Consider the following 22438-nt stretch of genomic DNA (forward strand, 5'->3'; position numbering starts at 1 on the left):
AGACTGTCATCGGTCCAATCAGCGCAGATTAGCTTCACGCTAAGGAGGGGTTTGGGAAGAAATGAATCACTGGACGATTCATACAGGAGTCGCTGGGATAATTAGGTAAAAATAAATGCAGATTATAAGACCATGAAAGTGTTTTTTGACCTTGCATGCATATTAGACTGTTGTTGGAGACCCTTACAACCAAGATATGACCCTATTTCATGTATAATATGGGCTCTTTAAAGTTTTAAAGTAAAAAAACTAGCCTACTATCATTTATTAGACGAAAAACAAATTGACCAGCACATTAAACTGTCCTCAGTCACAATTTGGAAAATTCCACAAAAAAATTATAATTTAAATATAATAATAATAATAATAATAATAATAATAATAATAATAATAATAATAATAATAAACAAACGATAAATAATAATACATAATATTAATAAAAACTACTACTACTACTACTACTACTACTAATAATAATAATAATAATAATAATAATAATAGCAATAATAATAATGATAATAATAATAATAATAAACAAACAATAAATAATAATACATAATATTAATAAAAACTACTACTACTACTACTACTAATAATAATAGCAATAATAATAATGATAATTATAAATAATAATAATAATAATAATAATTAATTCTACAGATTTTTTCTAGTCTCTTTAGTTAAAAAAAAAAAAAAAGTACATTTGAAAACTCCTAGATGTAGATTCCTATTGAGGAAGTGTGCGATATATGTACGTTGCGACATGAACAGCCTGATCTGGAAAACACAATCAGGACAAGCTATGGAAAGATAACCGGTTTCAAGGTTTACCGTGGTTTAGAAAAATCAAGGTTTTAAAAATCGCAAAAATTCTGTCATACTGTTACTACAGTATTTTGTTGTTGTTAAGTTGTTGTGGTTTTTTTACAACTATTTTATTTAGCAACCATATCTCGGGGCTCGAAATTGCGACCAAAATTTTATATGTGACCTCAAAACATATTTGGGAGCATTTGTGCGAGTGCATAAAATTGTTGTAGCGCGACCCTGTTTTCACAGCCAAATGTTCACCACATGTGCGGAATTAGGAGCACCTAAAAACAGCAAATGCAGCACTCAGGAATGGTTTAAAACAGTTGACATTAAGGCTGTGTGATTTGGGGAAAATATACTACTACTACTACTTGTGATTTTTTTGACCGATATTGCAATTTCGGTTTGATTTTCTATTTTAATTTCATAGTCAAGCTTCAGCTCAAAATTTTCGTATTGTAGCTTCTTACAGCTAAAATGCAGGGAGTGTTAGTTTAGAAAGGAACTGAAAAGATATTAATTTAAGCTAAACATTTATTCAAATATATTTGTAAATATTCAGAAATGAAACACTCATTTCTCGCCACAGCAAACTGTAAGCACAAATAATATGGCATTATCTTTCTGTAAACATGTTAAACATGGTATTAAAAAAACACAACATGAGGAAATACCTGCTTTTGTTTGGTGTCTGTGACTTTAAAACCAAAATATACCCATATTACTGATGTCATGTTTTTCTTTGATATTAATTCAGCTATTAATGCTTATGAAGTTGCCATCATCCCACTCGCAAGCGATTTTCTCTTTTTAGCACAAAGAGATTAGTGCGTTGAGGATCTGTCCAAATTTATTATTGAGCCTTTTCTCATTTATTTCTCGTTTTAGGTAGGCCTACTTTGTGTGTGAAGAGCAGGTAATAGGCCTAACCCTCGCTACTCCAGTGTTGTGTATGCGATCTGCGGATCTAACAGACACAGCGCAACATGATTTAGAAACAGCAATGAACTTCCTGTTGCAGGTCAAAATGATCCCACTTAGCGCAAAACTGAATTCATTTCTCCACTGATTATTAAAGCTAACAGGAACAAATAGTATTGGAGAAAGTTTTTCATGTTGTCATGAACGCCACGAGCAGTTTGAATAATGAATGAATAGATTCAATTCAATTCAATTCAGCTTTATTTGTATAGCGCTTTTACAATGTAGATTGTGTCAAAGCAGCTTCACATAAATGGTCATAGTAACTGGAACAGTGTGGTTCAGGTTTTTTGTGTTTAAGTTCAGTTCAGTTCAGTTTAGCTCTGTTCAGTGTGATTTAATCATTACTGAGAGTTCAAACACTGAAGAGCAAATTCATTGATGCGTAGCTCTACCAATCCTGAACCATGCGAGGCAGTGGCGACAGCGGAGAGGGAAAAAAAACTTCACCTGATGGGAGAGTGAAGAAAAAAAACCTTGAGGGAACCAGACTCAGTTGGGCACGACCATTTTAATTTCTCCGCTGGCCAAAAGTCTAGAGATTTATTGACAGGCGCAGCGGAGGGAAGCGCTGAAATTAACATGAATTCAAGCACGTGAATATTCATCTGTACTTCATATTAACCACTTAAACTCTGCTGCTATTTGGGGATTTCCGCCTGAATTTTGCCTACCCAAATTTAAAAGCTTCCCAAATCCACATGCAGAGGTGTAAATGCAAAGATTTGGTATCATTTTAAAGAAAACCCTTTGAATTTTCATAAAACACTATTGAAAGTGTTTAAAATAACTGTATATGTCATCTGTGTTATAATAAACACCTAAAAAAAGAGGCGCTTTTGGTATTTTATTTTTTATAAACTCAAATTTGAAAGTGTACCTTTTAGGTTCTGTGTGGTCTAGCGTGCTGTAATTAATTTGAATGGTTCCTGCACATGTCTGTAATCATAGGAAAAAAGAAAAATGTCTCTACCATAATCTAGGCAAAAGTTATTGCATTCCAACTGATGAGAGGTGCTGTACAAGCCACAGAGACCGATCATTGTTTACATATTTCACTAGTCTTTTGTTTTTGTTAAACATAATTCACTGTGTTTGTACCACATCAGACATATAAAAGGATTACTTATGCACATCACCTCAAAAACAGAGGAGAAATGGCCCTGAAGGGCACAGCATTAGGTAAGAGATGACAGCTGTCTGTGCTATCTGGGGCTGCTTATTGATCATGAATGTATTGTTTACATTTCTGCGCCATGGAAACACCGCAATTCATTCAACAAGTGTTTGATATGTGAATATAATTCAGTAAAAAGAATGCTAGAACCATATAAGGACCGGCAAGAGCTTTCCTTTGAGCTATAACTTGTACATGTGTCATATAAAAAAATATGAAAATAACCCACCTAGCTCGGGTATCCAAAATACTGTGTAATTAAGTGTAAATAACTTTTATACAGTAGAATAAAAACCAAAGTGATGCATATGTGCATAAAATATAGATTCTACACTTTCAAACGACAACACTTACAGGGGTCTGGTGCAACGCTAGCCCTTAAAATCTGAAAGCGAAAGGTACCGGGTCCGCAGAGTTTAAGTGGTCCAGAACGGCTTCAGAACATTTGGGATGTAGTAGCCTAGATGACAACTTTCCAGTGCCTTATAATAGGCTACCTTCGTGGCTTTTGTGGCTTATAAATTATACCGAATATAGCACAAGATCGGGTTTGAATCAGTACCAGCTGACCAATACCCGATCCAGCAAAAATATGCGGTATTAAACCGATATCCGACCCAAGTATCAGGATTGGTGCATGGGTAAAGCTAGGCTTAATCATTAAAAGTTTAATACACAGTTTCCTAATGACAAAGTTTTAGTTTTCATCGTGCTTATTTTGTCTTTTTGAATCACAAGAATATCTTCATTTCTGTATCTGATTGTGACAAAACACCTCTGCCGGTTCAAAATAAACTGAAAAAGCAAGCACTGGAGTCTTTTATTTTGCCAGAAGTAAAATGTCAAAGGATGAGTAAACCAAACTTTCCTTTCTGGAGTAAACTCCACCTTTAATAATGCATATTAATATGTAAAAAGCACATTGCTCTAATAAATAAGCGGCCAGTGGGAGTGTTATGATATCAATCCGAGAGGCCAGTGAGGGTCAGATCAATCACTCCCTCCTATTATTCACATTACTGCATCCAGACCTTTAACATTTCCCTGGCAAACGTGGCCATCAGCAGACGCCGCTCCATTAACATCAGAGTAAAGGAGCCGGAGCTGCGGGTAAGTGCTGGTATGGCGGTGTGCTTTTAATCGAAGAGGCTTGCATGAATAATTGAGAAGGGTTTTTTTTTTCTGATAAGCGGCTGGAGAAAGCCTAAGGGAGGGTAACCATTAGATGACATCCAGACTGCATCAATACAGCCCCAGTCAACCTCCAAGAACAGACATTTATGAGGCTCATAACATAGAAGAAAGATATGCAAATATGCAATTCAGCTTTGTTGGATTGCCACAAAAACAAATTGATTGTTTCGCTTAAAATCACAAGGTCTAAATGAAAATGAACAAGGCAGCACAGTGTGTCTCCTCAAACAAAAACTAATCAAACTGCATTGCTAAAAACAGACATAAAAAATAAATAAATAAGAGCGCGGGGAAAACTGTGTACTGCAAATTCACTTTATTTAATTTAATTTAAAGGGGACCTAATTTAAAGGGGACCTATTATGCACCTTATTATGCGAAATAAGTCTCTGATGTCCCTAGAGTGTGTAGGTTCAGTTTCAGCTCAAATTATTACCCAAATAATGTTTTATAACTCTCTGAAACTGACCCTTTTAGGCTGTGATCCAAATAGTGCCATTTTGTTGACTGTCACTTTAAATGCAAATGAGATAGTGGTCTTTTCAAAAGAGGGCGGAGCTATAAATGCCTTAGTGTCACAGGGTTTAACCAAACGGCAACCTCCCGCTCTACCTCAGGAAGCCAATACGGAAGGAACTAAAACTGCAATTCATCCGAAATTCCGCTAGTCCTGGCCGCTCCTGGCTCCAAAACAGAGCAAATTTCAATTGAGCCCACTGTTAGAATGGCCAACTTTACAGCAGAAAAAAAGGTGTTTGCAGCCTGCTACAAAAAAAGATTTTGGTTAATACAGCTAATATTACCCTTCATGACAACTGTGAGGGGGTGAATTTTATTATAACTCATCCGTTTCCTTTATATTAAGTTTGCATAATTAAGGGCGTGGCCACTTGAGTGACAGCTAGGTCTCGTTGGTCGCCGTCACGTCACCTCAGCTGAATCCTGCAGATTAGCCACTGAACTCTGCATATTTATTGTATTTCTGTGTTGTTTTATGTGGCTTTACACAGTCAACTGCCTTTTGGACTTGTTTCCTACAATTATTAGATGGCATGGCATGCTGAGTGCACTCAATTGTGCTCACAAACCATTCACGTGGCCTCCATTTCCCATGTGAGTAAAGTTATATACTTATATACCATCTCTATACATGTATTTGTTTTATTTAAGATCATTTATCGTTTATATTTATATTTAGAGCTAAAGCACTCCAGAATCTGACGAATTGATTAGCTGTAGGCTCTAGAACAGTCATCTGAAGCGTTTTCATACAGTGTTATGCTGGATTTCATCAATAGTCTTACATTAACTAACACAGACTATATCTGAAGTGTTTGGAAGTAGTTCGTGTTTTCCTCCTGTTGAAAAATGTCATAAGAACAATGTTTAGTGGCTCAATGTATTACAGCAGTGTTTTTAAAAGTCTAAACACTTTATTGATATAGTGTACAGCCAAGCACAAGTGGTCAGAATACAAAGGTGATAAAGTATTAAGCATTTCTCCCAAAGTAAAGTGTGTCTGAACCAGGTCCAAGCTAAATACCAGCAGTTGTCTGTAGCTCCGCTCACTCTCCGCCTCTTTGCTCTTGTTTGGTATCTCGCCGTGGGTGTGATGACGCGCGAACAAAATGGCGACGGTTGGCCGCGCCTACTTGTGGCTTCTTTTGCGCTCTTTAGAAACCTATGGGTGATGTCACGGATACTACGTCGATATATTTTACAGTCTATGGGTTTAACGCTAAGGATTTTTTCTACTGGCTTGATTGGACCAGTGGTTCAGATTTTTACTTGCCCTGCCAATATTTTCACTGGCCCCACCAAAAAAAAAAAAAAAAAGTTAATGTTATTTCTTAGCCACAATTTTTTTTTTTAAATGTTTGTGAATTTAGAATTTAAAAAAAGGTAATTAATGTATAATAAGCAAAATTCTAAGTGTTATGTAAACAAGAGTAGCGGTTTAGAAAATGTGCAGGTATTTTATTGCAAAACAAAAGTGGCTGACCTGCCAAACTAATGGCAAAATGTACAAAAAAATAAATAAATAAAACATTCACAAAGGTGTATCTTATGGAAAAAACATATGACGGCCGCTGCTTTTGGTTTAAAAAGAATCAAGCAGATTTAAAAATATGTAAATTGCAGAAGAGAAACGACAGGAGTTTTGCAAAAGAAAAAGATTAAACATATCGGCACTGTTAAAAGAACACTCTACTTTAATATATTCTTTAGACTCCAATACGACAGCTAAGATGACGGAGAGTAAAGCAGTCTCTCAGCAGCGCGTCCCGCTGTTTATGAATGAGGCGGAGAGAATGTGCTGTTTAGTTTCATCTCGAGGTTCTTTAATTAAACACCGAGCTGCACATCACGCTCAAAAAGTTCAACTACAATGGACAACTCTTGTTGGTTGCACCCGCGGGATGCCCAATGAACCTAACACGCAATTCTTTCAATTGGATATATTTGTATGTAAACGAATAACCCCACCACCCAAAAAATGGCTCTATTTTATTTCAAATCAAGTCATTCAATTCTCCAAACATATACAAGGAACACGTATTTTATGTTGGTTAGTTACTCTTATTGTCCCCAGTTTAACTCATTTGGCTTGATTGCTTGTGATTAATTTAGTAGTTTAGTTTGTGTTTTCACAGGTTTTGTTTGGTTTTTCCATTCAAATTTGACATAAATGTACAATTTAGAGGTTTACTCTACACGCATACAATGAAGGAAAGTGTCATTGTACATACAACCATTGATTCTGACCAATCTAATTGTAACTTTTCTTTAAAAATATATGTAATTTAAATATTGCAATAAAATACATTTGTGCTTTTTGATGTACTTGTCAAACTTAAACTGCTTGATTCCATTATACATGATAAAAACCATTATGTTTTTACATTAAACTTAAAACTTAATTTAAAGAGTTAATCAGGATTTAAACGTATTTATTTTAAGTTAAACAAAATTTAGCTTTTAAGTCAGCTAATTGATGCAAGTTAAAATGACTTGTAAAGTTAAAATTGCTTCAACTTAATTTAAGTGATCGACATTTTTACAGTATAGGTGTCAAAATATACCCGATTTTTTTCAAGACTGGACTTTTTGAATTATAGCTGAAGGTAAAAGTGTTGCATTTATTCCCCCTCAGAATCCTATTTTACTCTTATATTATTGGTTGAATAAAGTTTCATTTTTAGTAATATGCAAAATGGCACACCATAACATCATATTTTTGTGTTGTCATCTGTTTTATTGTTTCCTGAGATGCAAGATGCTGTAAATTCAATTAAAACTATAGTTCATTTCTACAGTTAAAGGAAATTACAATGTGATGTTACAGATTTTAACTTTGGGAAAAATGTGAGGAAAAGCATAAAACATTCAGATGATTTAATCAGCAAGTCTTGAGTAAGTGTAAACGCTGCTCATTAACATGTTAAGGGATGCTTAAGTGATTTTGTCAAGAGCTGAGATTTGAGAGCTGCTTCTTTGTGTGTAGGGTAACTATTACATTTAATGTGTTACAGTTTTGTGGAAATTAGATATGACAAAAATCTCATCACGATATAAGTCATCTTATTTCATGATAACGATATATACAGTTGAAGTCAGAATTATTAGCCCCCCTTTGAATTTATTTGTTTTTTCTCCAAATAAAGTTTAGCAAAGCAAGGAAATTTGTTTTATTTCAGCTAGAATAAAAGCAGTTTAAAATTTTTTAACAAACATTTTAGGGATAAAATTATTAGCCCTTTTAAGCCATATTTTTTTCCGATAGTCTACAGCAGTGGTCCCCAACCTTTTTATCACCGTGGACGGTTGTCAATTTTACAACGGACCGGTGTTCGCGCATCCAGGTTAATCATGAACAACTCAGTGCAACTAGCGAATGCGCACTATCGCGGTCTGATTATGTTTGACACATATACATTTACATTTAGTCATTTAGCAGACGCTTTTATCCAAAGCGACTTACAAATGAGGACAAGGAAGCAATTTACACAACTAAGAGCAACAATGAATAAGTACTAAAGGCAAGTTTCAGGTCTGTAAAGTCTAAGAAGGGAAGTGTTAGTAGTTTTTTTTTTTTTTTTTTTTTTTTTTTTGTACAGTTAGTGTGATATTCAAAGAGGCAATTGCAGATTAGGAAGTGAAGTGGAGACTAAATAGTTGGGTTTTTAGTCGTTTCTTGAAAATAGCGAGTGACTCTGCTGTTCTGATGTAGTTAGGGAGTTCATTCCACCAACTGGGCAGATTGAGCGTGAGCGTTCGCGAAAGTGATTTTTTCCCTCTTTGGGATGGAACCACGAGGCGACGTTCATTCACAGAACGCAAGTTTCTGGAGGGCACATAGATCTGCAGAAGTGAGAGCAGATAAGAAGGTGCTAGGCCAGAAGTCACTTTGTAGGCAAACATCAGAGTTTTGAATTTGATGCGAGCAGCAACTGGCAGCCAGTGCAAACGGACTAGCAGCGGAGTGACATGTGCTCGTTTAGGTTCATTGAAGACAACTCGTGCTGCTGCATTCTGGAGCAGTTGAAGAGGCTTGATAGAGTTAGCTGGAAGCCCGGCTAGTAGAGAGTTGCAGTAATCCAGTCTGGAGAGAACAAGAGCTTGAACAAGGAGTTGAGCTGCATGTTCAGATAAGAAGGGTCAGATCTTTCTGATGTTATAGAGTGCAAATCTGCACGATCGAGCAGTTCTAGAAATGTGGTCAGAGAAGTTTAGTTGGTCATCAATCGTTACTCCAAGGCTTTTCACCATTTTGGATGCAGTAATGGTTGCCCCATCCATCTGGATTGAAAAGTTATATATGCACAGTCCTTAAGTCATATATGCACAGTCCTTAAATGCTCTGCTGATTTGGACTCTATAATACCTGTTTTATAACTTTAAACTATCAACAACCACTACATTCTTCCCGCTCTGTGGTGGATTTTGGCATAGTCCATTTCACGTGAGATGGCGGGGGTGAGTGGAAGAAACCAAGTCGTGGGGGGAAAACATTTTCTACAGAAATAATTTATAATTTCATATGTGGCCCGGTACCAATTGTTCCACGGACCGGTACCGGTCCGCGGCCCAGTGGTTGGGGACCACTGGTCTACAGAACAAACCATCGTTATACAATAACTTGCCTAATTACCCTAACCTGTCAAGTTAACTTAATTAACCTAGTTAAGCTTTTAAATGTCACTTTAAGCTGTATAGAAGTGTCTTGAAAAATATCAAGTCAAATATTATTTACTGTCATCATGGCAAAGAGAAAATAAATCAGTTATTAGAGATGAGTTATTAAAACTATTAATGCTTAGAAATGTGTTATGACATCGGCTCTCCGTTAAACAGAAATTGGGGAAAAAATAAACAGGGGGCTAATAAATCAGGGGGGGCTAATAATTCTGACTTCAACTGTACATCACAAAACAATACAAATTCTGTAAATTTATATAAATATAATAAAATATAACACTATTTTTTAAAACATTTTAAGGTATAGCCAGAAATCTACACGTGTCATATTTCTCACTTTATAATGTCATAGCAAACCCAGCAGGCACAGGATATCAATATGACGTCAGATTGACATTGTAGCCCAACATCGTGGGACGTTGTATTTTGGGTGAAAATGAAAATTGGGTTGATGTTAGGATTGTGCCGATAGACGATGCCATCGTCCATCACAGATGGCCGACAAACTTCACGATGCTGAGCCGGCATCGCAATCCATCGCCCCGCCCCACATTTACATTGACATTTAACTTATTATTTACATGTCATCTTAATAGCAATAACAATCTTTTCATGAGCTGTGTTAAATGTTACATTATACATATGTGTAGATTCAGTGCCAAACGCTGTTACCTGCAAACCCTGTCCTACACACTTTACAGTGAATGGCTTTAGTTATTTTCATAGCGGACTTGAAGTCTTTTATCCACTCTTGGAAAAGTGTAAATGGTGGATTAACATTCAGCACATGATCACTAATAAGATGTGCCATTATTAGTAACTGTGGGTAAATCTGTCAGTGTTAATTTCATTCTCTCATCTTCAGCGCTTCATATTTTTGCGATTGTAGCTCCTGTCATCTGAAGGCAGAAGGTATAGACTGAGTGATTGACAGCTGAGATTAACCAATCATTCGCGTTCAGTTCTAGAGCAGCGAGCCAATAAGAAGAGCACAAAGGCGGGGCAAGCTCTGCAGGCTGTTTTACTTCAGCAAGTTTACATAACAACTGTTTTAATCTGTTCCTGAGCGCTGCGTTTGGCATTTATACGCGTTTATATTGGCATTCTGCATAAATATCTCCTAAATCCGTGCACGCAGTGAGGATTTTGCAGTGAAAACAGTGAAAATGTAAGCACTACAGTGAACTCCAAACAATCTCTCGTCTCTTCCACTAGCTGTGGGAAGCCAACACAGATCACTGCCTATTTATGCCAGAGTCCGGCGGAAAAAAAAAGTGATTGACAGGTGGTCATTTGTTTGTAACTTTAATTATTTATGGTTGGGTTATGGGTAAAGCAAAGACCATGTGGGTCAGGTAGTGAAAACGGTAGGCTACAATTAATTAATTCGTTATGAATTAATTGATATTTAACAACCACCACCACCCTCCGCCTATGATGACGATGGCATCGTCCATCGCAATATTTCACATTAGACATCGTATGATGCCAAATTGGCCAACATCGCTCAACCCTAATTGATGCCAGAACCCAATGTCAGGCTGACATGAGTCTCCAATGTCAGACACATGTTGGATTTTGGTTATTTTCCAATGCAACCTAAAAACAACAAAATATCAACGTCTAATGATGTAATAGCAAAGTCTCTTTAAGGCAAGTCATTTCACTTGGCGGCCTTCTTTGAAACGCCTCTTGGGCAGTATGCTCGGACATTCTGTTTGAATGGGGAAACATCAAACTCTCCAAAACTACTAGCCAAGTTTACAAATACATTTCGTATTACGAATAATTAATACAATTACACAACAACTGTCTCTTTAGTTTAATTACTAAATGTTCGTATCACACAAAATCTGCAGAAACTCACGTCTGGTCCGAGCCCCTCCCTCGGAGAATTGTGATTCCACAGCGATTGCTGATTGGCTCCTGTACAAGAAGGCAGGCTTTAATAGCCATAGAAGAATCGCTCATTTCTACAGTCCATCATGACAGTTACATTTTTCCCTATTCAAAAGTATACAAGTGACACGTCTTGCATTCTAGAGTCTTTGGTTATAGCAAAGAGTATAGAATCCCCAAGAGGCGACACTCTAGTGAAATTTGGGAAATGGCAATTTTGGAATGAAAACTCCAATAGAACAACAGCATATTATAAGTGTGTAAAATAAACTATTAAAAGTGCTGATGATTGTGATAGTAAATGCTGTATTGTCGTCTTTCAGGTTGTATCTCAGCTTTAATGCGCTTTTAAATAAATAAATAAAAAACAGCAGCTGCTTGCCATCATGACAGCAATAAGATCCAATGAACACCCGATTGCTTTTACTCCAAAATGGCAGGATCAGGGGCTTTTGCTGGGCGCTGCCGTTGCAATGGTACATTCTATTGAGTGTCGCCTCTTGGTCATTTTAAGCTCTTTGTTATAGCAGAGAGCATAGAAACCCCAAGAGGCGACATTCTAGTGCGATTTGGGAAATAGCCACTAGATGGCGTGGCGGCCAGTTTGTAAAGAAAATTCCAATAGAACAACAGCATATTTTAAGTCTGTGAAATAAACTATTAAAAGTGCTGATGATTCTGATAGTAAGTGCTGTATTGTCGTCTTTTAGGTTGTATTTCAGCTTTAATGCGCTTTTTAAATAAATAAATAAAAAAAACAAAAGCAGCTGCTTGCCATCGTGACAGCAATGAGATCCAATGGACAGCTGATCGCTTTCACTCCAAAATGGCAGAATCCAGGGCTGCATACTATCATCTCAAAAATATTGCAAGAATCAGATGTTTTGTTCCCAGCGAGGACTTAGAGAAACTTGTTCATGCTTTTACAGAGTATATACAGGAATCAGAGAGTGAAATTCAATATCTTTTAAGACTTTAAGACTTATTCCATACATTAAGACCTTAAAACCATTTTAGGTTTCAACCAGAAACACTGGTGAGATTTTACAGTATATTTACTAAATATTAATGTAAGAAACTCATCCAAAACTAAAACATTATTCAAATACTAAACGAAAATCTATTAAAATCAAGCTAATTTAGCAGATTGGCGCCTATAGAACTGCAGAAATAACAATGTTTCCTTGATTACAGCAGTAAACAAAGCAGCGTGAGGTCAAATCTACCAGGATTTTATTGATTTCCTAAACTACACAGCATCCTGATATTCACAGATTTAATTCAGGCAAACTTTAGTATACAACCATGCATTGCATTATCAAAAAAGAAATAAAGCTTTAGTACCTTGCAAAATATTTAAGCATTTAAGACTTTGATACTTTTTAAGGGCCTTAAATTTCGCTAGATTGATTTATCAACTTTTAATACTTTAAGACACTGCAACACCCTGTATTATCAGCAGCAGGGTGCATTACTGTAACGGCCTCCTCACTGGCCTTCCCAAAAAGACAGTCAGACAGTTGCAGCTCATCCAGAATGCTGCGGCCAGAATTCTGACCAGAACCAGGAAATCAGAGCACATCACACCTGTCCTCAGGTCTTTACACTGGCTCCCAGTTACATTCAGAGTAGATTTCAAAGTATTATCACTTGTTTACAAATCACTAAATGGCCTAGGACCTCAATACAATACAGATATGTACACAGAATACAAACCCTAACAGATCATTCATCAGATCATTAGGATCAAGTAAATTAGAAATTTCAAGAGTTCAGTCAAAGCAGGGTGAATCTGCTCTCAGCTGCTAACACCGCCCCTCGCTGCTAGAATCAGCTTCCAGAAATAATCAGATGTGCTCCAACATCAGGCACATTCACATCAAGACTGAAAACACATCTGTTTAGCTGCGCCTTTACCGAATAAGCACACTATTGTGTCTTTCTTTTCTTTTTCATTCTTTTAAAACCTGTTTTAACACATTTTAATCATGTTTCTAATTACTTTTATTATACTCGTTTCTTTTATTCCTGTTTATATAAAGTACTTTGAGATGCCATGGTTTTTTATACAATAACACAATATTGAATATTCCCACCACTTCCTCCATTGTAAATATGTAGGGTACAATTAAATGTTTATATCTTAAAAGAAAACAAAAAAAAGGGCTACACCAAGTAAATACACCAAGTTTAACCCTATCTAGTACTAACATCTACTATAACAAGCACAATCAATTGATAAGAAACTGACTAAACATCAAAACAGACACGACTTCTCTCCTAAAAATAAGTCTGAGGACAATAAGAGTGACCAAAAAACAAAAATGTGACCTAAACACAATCTCTGTAATGATTTTGAAGCAGTAAAATCACTAAATCGGAAAGCTTCACTGATAAAATCAATTCTAAACACCATTAATCACCTTAAAATGCCTTAAAAAAAACAATCCACACCATGAATATACCTAATCATTCTGCACTGATCTCTACAACAATCATCTCATTACAGTCCTTCTCAAATTCACAATGCAGTATCAGCCTTCAGCCCGATTGTGTGTGTGTGTGTGTGTGTGTGTGTGTGTGTGTGTGTGTGTGTGTGTGTGTGTGTGTGTGTGTGTGTGTGTGTGTGTGTGTGTGTGTGTGTGTGTGAGATCAATCAATCCTACTCTGGAAAAAAAGTGTGACTAAGAAATCAAAAATAAGACTTTTCTGTAAACACAATCTCTCTAAAACACACTGTTATTTACAAACTCTGGGACTGTTTGGGACGGTCCTCAAATGGTTCAGATCTTATCTTGAAGGGAGAGGTTACTGTGTCAGTATAGGTGACCATAGGTCAAGGTAGACACCCATGACATGTGGAGCCCCACAAGGCTCGATTCTGGCACCTCTCCTGTTCAACCTTTACATGCTCCCTCTGAGCCAAATAAAGAGAAAGAACCAAACCTCCTACCGCAGCTATGCTGAGGACACTCGGATCTACTTAGCCATACTGCCTAATGACTACTGCCCCATTGACACCCTCTGCCAATGCATTGACGAAATGAGCAGTTGGATGTGCCAAAACTTTCTTCAGTTAAACAAACTGAAGTCACTGCGTTTGGGAACAGAGATGAGTTTCTCAAGGTGAATGCATACCTTGGCTCTAAGGGTCAAACAACAGAACATAGGGTCAAGAATCGTAATTTATGAGTTTCAGTAGTCATGTCAAAACAGTAACTAAATCAGCAAACTATCATCTTAAAAACATTGCAAGAATCAGATGCCTTGTTTCCAGTGAAGACTTAGAGAAACTTGTTCATGCTTTTATCAGCAGCAGAGTGGATTACCGTAACGGCCTCCTCACTGGCCTTCCTAAAAAGACAGTCAGACAGTTGCAGCTCATTCAAAACGCTGCGGTTAGGATTCTGACCAGAACCAGGAAATCAAAGCACATCACACCTGTCCTCAGGTCTTTACACTGGCTCCCAGTTACATTCAGAATAGATTTTAAAGTATTATCACTCGTCTATAAATCACTAAATGGCCTAGGACCTCAAACCAATACAGATATGTACACAGAATGCAAACCTAAGAGATCCCTCAGGTCTTTAGGATCAAGTAAACTAAAAAAACTAGAGTTCAGTAGAAGCAGGGTGAATCAGCTGTCAGCTTGAACTGCTGGAACTAGCTACATCAGAGTTTGTATTACAAAAGGTTTTCTATACAATAACACCATTTTCCCATCATTTCCTCCACTGTATTTATGTACGATACAATTGTATTTAAACTTTTATATCTCAAAATAAAACAAAAAAAGGGCTACAGCAAGTAAATACACCAAGTTTAACATATAATAACACAATATTCCCACCATTTTCTCCATTGTAAATATGTATGGTACAATTGTGTTTTTATGTCTAAAAAAAAGTGCAACATCAAGTAAATAAATACACCAAGTTTAACACTATGTAGTACTAACATTTACTAAAACAAGCACAATCAATTAATAAGAAACTGACTAAACATCAAAACAGACATGACTTCTCTCCTAGAATTAAGTCTGAGGACAATAAGAGTGACTAAGAAGCCAAAAATGTGACCAAAACACAATCTCTGCAATGATTTTGAAGCACAAAAATCACTGAATCTGAAAGCTTCACTGATACAAATCACTTCTCAACCCTACAAAATCCACCGTAAAAAGCTTTAAAAAAAACCAAACGATGAATCCACAGCACGAACATACCTTATCATTCTGCACCGATCTCTCCAACAATCATCTCATTACGATCCTTCACTAATCCACAATGCAGTATCAGCCTGACTGTGTGTGTGAGATGCAGCGTCTCCTCCCTCTGTGCTGTCCTTAATGGCAAGGTTATCTTACACCGTGAACACATTAAAGAGTGAAACCCAACCCTCTGCCCCTCCCACTGGACCTCGGATTGCGTTTATAGCTAGCTGAAGCTGCGCTAAGCCAGATTAGCACACTGGCCTGTTTCTGTAGTGTGTTTTGAGTAACACACCCACACAAACACATACTGTATATATAGAGAGAGAGATATGCGATGGGACTCAAACATCTATAACACACACCGCATGGACTCACTGTTGCCAAGGGTAACCGTGTTGCTGATGCTGAGGCGAAACCAGAAACCTCCAGCATGAGATTTCAGCTCTGAGGGGAATATTGACAGATTTTTTTTGGTCAGATGCTGCTTACTTCATCTGTTTTTCTGCCAAGTGCGACTGAATGCGATCCCGAAATCTCCTTATGTATTATAGGTATAAGAATGGCCATAGGGTACTATGGTTTAATGCATTAAACACTCATTTCCTGATCCGTTAACAAAACTATTAAAATATATAAATATTATAATATATTCAATTCAATTTACCTTTATTTGTATAGCGTTTTTACAAGGTAGACTGTGTCAAAGCAGCTTCACATAGATCATAGTAAATTGAAACAGTGTCAGTCCAGTTTTCAGTGTTTACGTTCAGTTTAGCTCAGTTCAGTGTGGTTTATTAATCCCTACTGAGAGTCCAAACACTGAAGAGCAAATCCATCAATGTGCAGCTCTAATGTTAATTAAATGAAATATATGACATTTAATTATAAATATATTTAATATACGATATTTATACATTTAATTATATATATTTATGATGTAATATTAAAATAATACTACTATTAAATAATAGAGATTGTAAAACACATACATATTTTTAGTTAGTTATAAGAGCAACACATAGTAACTTGACTTGTAGTTGATCATTTGGGAAAGTGGCAGACGGTCGATTTATCTAATAATTCATCTGTTGAGCTGCATCCCAATCATCACAAATACTGCAGAAGACCTACTGGAAACCGCATGGACGCAGGATTCTCACAGAAATCAGTCAAGTTTGGTGAAGTACAAATCATGGTTTGGGGTTACATTCAGTATGAGGGCGTGCGAGAGATCTGCAGAGTGGATGGAAACATCAACAGCCTGAGGTATCAAGACATTTGTGCTGCCCATTACATTACAAACCACAGGAGAGGGCAAATTCTCCAGCAGGATAGCGCTCCTTCTCATACTTCAGCCTCCACATCAAAGTTCCTGAAAGCAAAGAAGGTCAAGGTGCTCCAGGACTGTCCAGCCCAGTCACCAGACATGAACATTATTGAGCATGTCTTCGGTAAGATGGAGGCGGCATTGAAGATGAATGCAAAGAGTCTTGATGAACTCTGGGAGTCCTGCAGGAAAGCTTTCTCTGCCATTCCAGATGACTTTATTAATCAGTGATTTGAGTCATTGAAGAGATGTATGGATGCAGTCCTCCAAGCTCATGATGGAGTCAGACACAATATTCATTCTATTTCCACTGCAGCATGACTTTATATTCTATACTGGGCATCATTTCTGTTAGTGACAAGACTTTTGTCTTAGCAGAGTCAGAGCTTACTGTCCTGAATAGATAATTAAAACCAAGTCAGGATTATATTTTATTTTGGTAAAATAAGTGTAACCTAGAGGCCTTTGCCATTCAGATAAGCCACCTCTTATACTAAATGATCAACTAGAAGTCAAGTTAATATTTACTGTTCCTAAATCTTGGATAGACAACAAGACTTTTGTTGTCAGGTAGTGTATATACATCTGACAAAAGTCTTGTTGCCTATCCAAATATGCAAGAAAATAATTTTGCCTTAATTCTAATTTAAAAGTCAGAATTATTTCCCTAATTTCTGTTTAACGGAAAGAAATTATTTTCAACAAATTTTAATTGTATTTAATACATAAATACACAATTATATGAATACAAAAAATACTATAATATATTGAATCCATCTATCTATCTGTCTATCTATCTATCTATCTATCTATCTATCTATCTATCTATCTATCTATCTATCTATCTATCTATCTATCTATCTATCTATCTATCTATCTATCTATCTGTCTGTCTGTCTGTCTGTCTGTCTGTCTGTCTGTCTGTCTGTCTGTCTGTCTGTCTATCTCTTAATAAAAAACACAATATATTTTAATAATGTTCAATAAAAGTCTCCATTATTTAATAGCTTTTATACTATTTAACATTTTGCATTTTGTTTTTTTATTTTGTTTTTTAAACGGTAGTTGTATCTAATATTATTTATGCTATTTAATGTCTACCCCAACCTAAACCCAACCGTCACAGTACTGTAAAAATGTTAATTATTGTTATACAGCATCATAAAAATGATGCTATATTGATGTGCGCATCCGCAGCTGTATCCTATCTAGACTTTACCATTGACTTTTCTTGTAGGAAAAACAAATACTATGAAAGTCAATGGTTACAGGTTTTTGTTTCTCTTCATATTATCTTCAACAGAAGACAGAAACCCATGAAGGTTTAAAATAAGTATGAGTAAAGGATGACCGAATCTTCATTTTTGGATGAACTCTCCCTTTATATACAGTCTCACATTCAGAGCATCTGAAGTCGAGAAGTTTCAGTTCATTTTTCTATATTTACAGCGTTCAGACTGTGAAGTTCCTCCAACCAGAACTGCACTGCAGATGTCAGAGGTCTCAGGTTTCAGCGGGTGGAAACACGCAAATAAAAAGACTAAACCTTTATCATACTGATTTTACATCCCTCTCATTGCCACAATATCAAGCTCTCTCATGACCCAGTGAAAGTGCGGCGTCTGCAGAGGGAAATATTAACCTTCAAGCTGCTGTGATTACACAAAAAAAAAAAAAAAAAAAAAAAGACAGAGTCAACAAACTGATAGACAATACGCACTGGCAACAGGCCATCTGTGAACAATGAGGAAGTTTTCTGCCTTCAGTGTGCTTTTACACAGAAAACTGACTCTGTTTTTAGACTTCATGTAAAGGGTCTGCACTGAGGCTGATTTAACATACACTCATTCATTCATTCATTCATTTTCTTGTCTGCTTATTGCCTTTATTTATCTGGGGTCGCCACAGCCCAATAAACCGCCAACTTATCCAGCACATTTTTACGCAGCAATGCCCTTCCAGCCGCAACCCATCTCTGGGCAACATCCACAAACACATTCACACACACTCGTACACTACTGACAATTTAGCCCACCCAATTCACCTGTACCACATGTCTTTGGACTGTGGGGGAAACCGGAGCACCCGGAGGAAACCCACACGAATGCAGGGAGAACATGCAAACTCCACACAGAATCGCCAACTGAGCTGAGGATCAAACCAGCAACCCAGAGATCTTCTTGCTGTGAGGCAACAGCACTACCTACTGCGCCACTGCTTCGCCACTGATTTAACGTTGCACTCAAAAAAATACACTCATTGGACGAACTCAATTTAATTGAGCGCAGGATTTCTATTCAATTAGTTTGTTTAGCACCAACTAAAAAAAAAACTATTGACGCAATTTAATGCAATTGAGTTGGTCCAACATGTTTTTATCAAATTCATTCTTTTTATTTTCAGCTTAGTCCCTTTATTAATCTGGGGTCACCACAGCAGCGGATGCCCTTCCATCACTGGGAAACATCCACAGACTCTTCCATTACCACACAAACACTACAGATATTTTGGCAATTCACCTATACCACGTCTTTGGGGGACTGTGGGGGAAACCCGAGCACCCGAATGAAAACCCAGGCGACCACTGGGAGAATATGCAAATCCACACAGAAACGCCAACTGACCCTGCTGAGGCTCGAACCAGCGACCTTCTTGCTGTGAGGCGACCGCGCTACCAGGATTTTATCAAATAAAAAAAAAGTTTAAATACATTTGTATTTTTATTTAACTTAAAGGTCTGATAATGTCATGACTATTGTGTCGTAAATTTCAAAGGCTCTTAGGGCACACTCACACAATGCTATCTGAACCGTGCCTAGGCCTGTTTCCCGGTTCGTTTGAGAAGTGTGAGTGCTCTGAATCGGGCTCAGGTGCAGCTCAGTTGGCTGGCCCTGGCCTGGTTGGAAGAGGTGTGCCAGAGTATGTTTTTTACAGGTACACTTGTAGTGCGAGTGCAAAGTGCGCCTGAGCCCGAAACTGAAGACGAGACCTGACTTCAATAGACTGTTTCATATGGATTTATTAATCATTCTTAAAGGGCCATGACACCCCCCACTTTCGGTTAAAGTCTACTTCAGAATTTTTTCAAAAGATGCATAATTAATGGGCGTGGAGCTCCGCGAGCATAGGGCAGGAGTGGGCGTGGCCAGCAGGGGAGAACGTGAGCGAACAACTGTTGTTGACAGTTAGCTCACAAAATGAGACACAAACCGTGAGGAGGCGCATGAGTTTATAGTTCACAAAGTTAAAATGCAAATAAATAAACAGTAAATTAATGCCCTGCTACATTTGTTATTCGTAATTTCATATACACATAACCACAATTTATATCATTATAAAGATAAGTGTGTTCATGTAAACACTATAAATGAGGACTTCTCCCTCGATCCCCGGGTCTAAATTATAGGTCTGAATGCAGACTCAGTGCAGCAGGTCTCCTGACCTGCCTATTTTAACCATTAGCCCTGCTGGTAATATAGAGGAGTTAGGCAAACACAGCAGCACGGTGATGTGTCTGAATGTGAACGAACTCCTGATAAAAGACAACATCTGTCATTCTCTAATTCTCGTGCTGCTCTCCCGAAAAAAAATGCTTGCAGCACACACATACCTTTGCTGTATGATCGGCCCTGACAAGATCGCGGGAAAAAAACATGCAACAAACCCCGTGGATCATGGAAACAAACACATACGAGCCTTCATGAACGGTTACTGCGTGCCGTGGGTCTGTGTCTCTCAGCCTGCTTGAAACTGGCATGCCTTGTCTTCGGAAAGCACGTGCTCTCATGAATAATTAAGCAGCCGGCTCTTCTCATAGGATAAAAAAAAATTTAGCTATGAATAATAATGAGAAACCGACGCGTCATCATTGCACTTGCAGTTCTGCGCTACGTCGCCGATTTTGATCCTGCCCCAAAAATCGTTTTAAACCCGGAAGTTGAAATTAGCTGACAAAAGCTCAAAATTGTCCAGTTTTCCCCACAATTAAAGCTGACAGGTGCTAACATTGTCTTAACTGATGCTCAACACACACACACATCTGTTAATATAAAAAAAAGTTCTCCAGGGTGTCCTAAACCTTTAATTTTCAATGAACACAAACTGTCATAGTTTATTAAAGACGCAAATCATTCGCTGCACCTTCAGCAAACCTCCTAATTCGTGCAGCACGAGGACTTTCCTGATCATTTATGAGCATCAAAAGTGGTGTATCTGTTCGGCAGCATATTTGACTGCGTGTCACTGCATCCCAAATGAAAAATAAAAATAATACAAAACGATGCAACTAAAGTAATCTCCACTGTGCTGAGCGAGAGTGCTTCTCTTCCTGTTAAACTGATCATTCAGTCACATCACAAGCGTGCTCAGGTTCGGTAGGTAAAAATGCAATGCGAGTGCAGGCCAAGAAGGAGAGGAGAGCTTAGGCACAGGTCAAGGCAACTGTATTTAATGTGAGTAATCCCTTAGTTTTATTTGAAGTTCTCCTAAATTACCCTAAAGAGACATTTTTAGGCATATTTCATGAGTTACATACACTGAAAAAAAATGTCTGCAAAATAGGCATGGGACAATAATCGTTTTCAAGGTATACCATGGTTTGTAAAATTATCTGCTACACTGTTCCTACGGTGTGTATAAGATATTTACTTTTTAGTTTTTTAAGACAAGAGTATCTCCAGCAGAAAAGATGTTCAATCATGTGTTTTAAATTGTAAAGAAATGTCTGTTTTTAAAACAAACGAAGACAGAAGTCAATGATTCATTGTCATTATTCAGCCTGACATGTTTACTGTCATAAAATATTTTAAATGTCTCTCAAAATAAACAATATTGTGTTTAAAAATGTTCAGACATTTAAAAAGAACATATTTTAGAGCAGTACCATGACAAACCGTGACATTATCCGAGGTTTTCATACCGTCAGAATCTTATACCGGCCCATGCCTAGCTGCAAAATTGTTGCATTTTAACAATTTATGTGTTAAATTTAAACTAATTAAATTTAGCAATGTTCAACTTAATTGTTTGTTTAAATTTAGCACAAATGAATTGTTTCCAACCACTTAAAAAAAATGTGTAAATCCAAGGAATCATCTTTGACTATTTTTTTTACAGTTGATTGAGACTGATCTCAGGACTGGTTTTAGGACAGTTATTGCTCACTGAGCAAAGCAACAAACTGCATTTGGTGCTTTAGCAAAATGGTAATCTCAAAGTATCATGCGTGAAAATGATCGAAATCTTTAAACTAAAATATTAAATTTTAACAAGTCGATTAACTTTAAACACCTAAGATTGCTTTCATTCTTAATATTTCCCCCTCCTAATTCAATCCTACGCAAAGCATGCTGGAAACTACAAATCCCCTAACCAGGTAGTCGGACCAACACAATTCCTTCATGCTGTCCCAACACAAAATGCTTAAGTTTACTTAATGGTTTACAATTTTAAGGGGACCATATGCAGAGGGTAAACAAACTCCAGGGTAGGGCTAATATTTGCCGTTGCCTTTAATGCATTTAAAAAGATTTGTGACCCACCAAGAAGAGGTTTGAACAAAAGCACCACCCATCAACAAACGTTTATTATATTCAACACGCACATTAAATTATTTTATTCAACTCACCCACTG

The 22438-nt window shown here is 37.1% G+C and overlaps 2 protein-coding genes across 4 annotated transcripts in view; both read right to left on the reverse strand.

Annotated features, from left to right (window-relative positions):
* Window positions 1-22438, reverse strand: part of lrrk1 (leucine-rich repeat kinase 1) — a 198582-nt gene that overhangs the window by 153897 nt on the left and 22247 nt on the right. Inside the window, exon 1 of one of the 3 annotated variants that reach the window (XM_073908055.1) lies at window positions 15492-15619. The exons of the other annotated variants lie outside the window; for them this stretch is intronic. The gene's annotated coding sequence lies outside the window, so the exon portion shown is untranslated. Of the gene's footprint in view, window positions 1-15491; window positions 15620-22438 lie in introns of those variants that run through there. 3 annotated transcript variants of the gene reach the window in all.
* The window catches only part of aldh1a3 (aldehyde dehydrogenase 1 family, member A3), a 145511-nt gene that overhangs the window by 8054 nt on the left and 115019 nt on the right, over window positions 1-22438 (reverse strand). The window lies entirely within an intron of this gene.

This window comes from Danio rerio, chromosome 7 (assembly GCF_049306965.1).
Source record: "Danio rerio strain Tuebingen ecotype United States chromosome 7, GRCz12tu, whole genome shotgun sequence".
Taxonomy (NCBI): domain Eukaryota; kingdom Metazoa; phylum Chordata; class Actinopteri; order Cypriniformes; family Danionidae; genus Danio; species Danio rerio.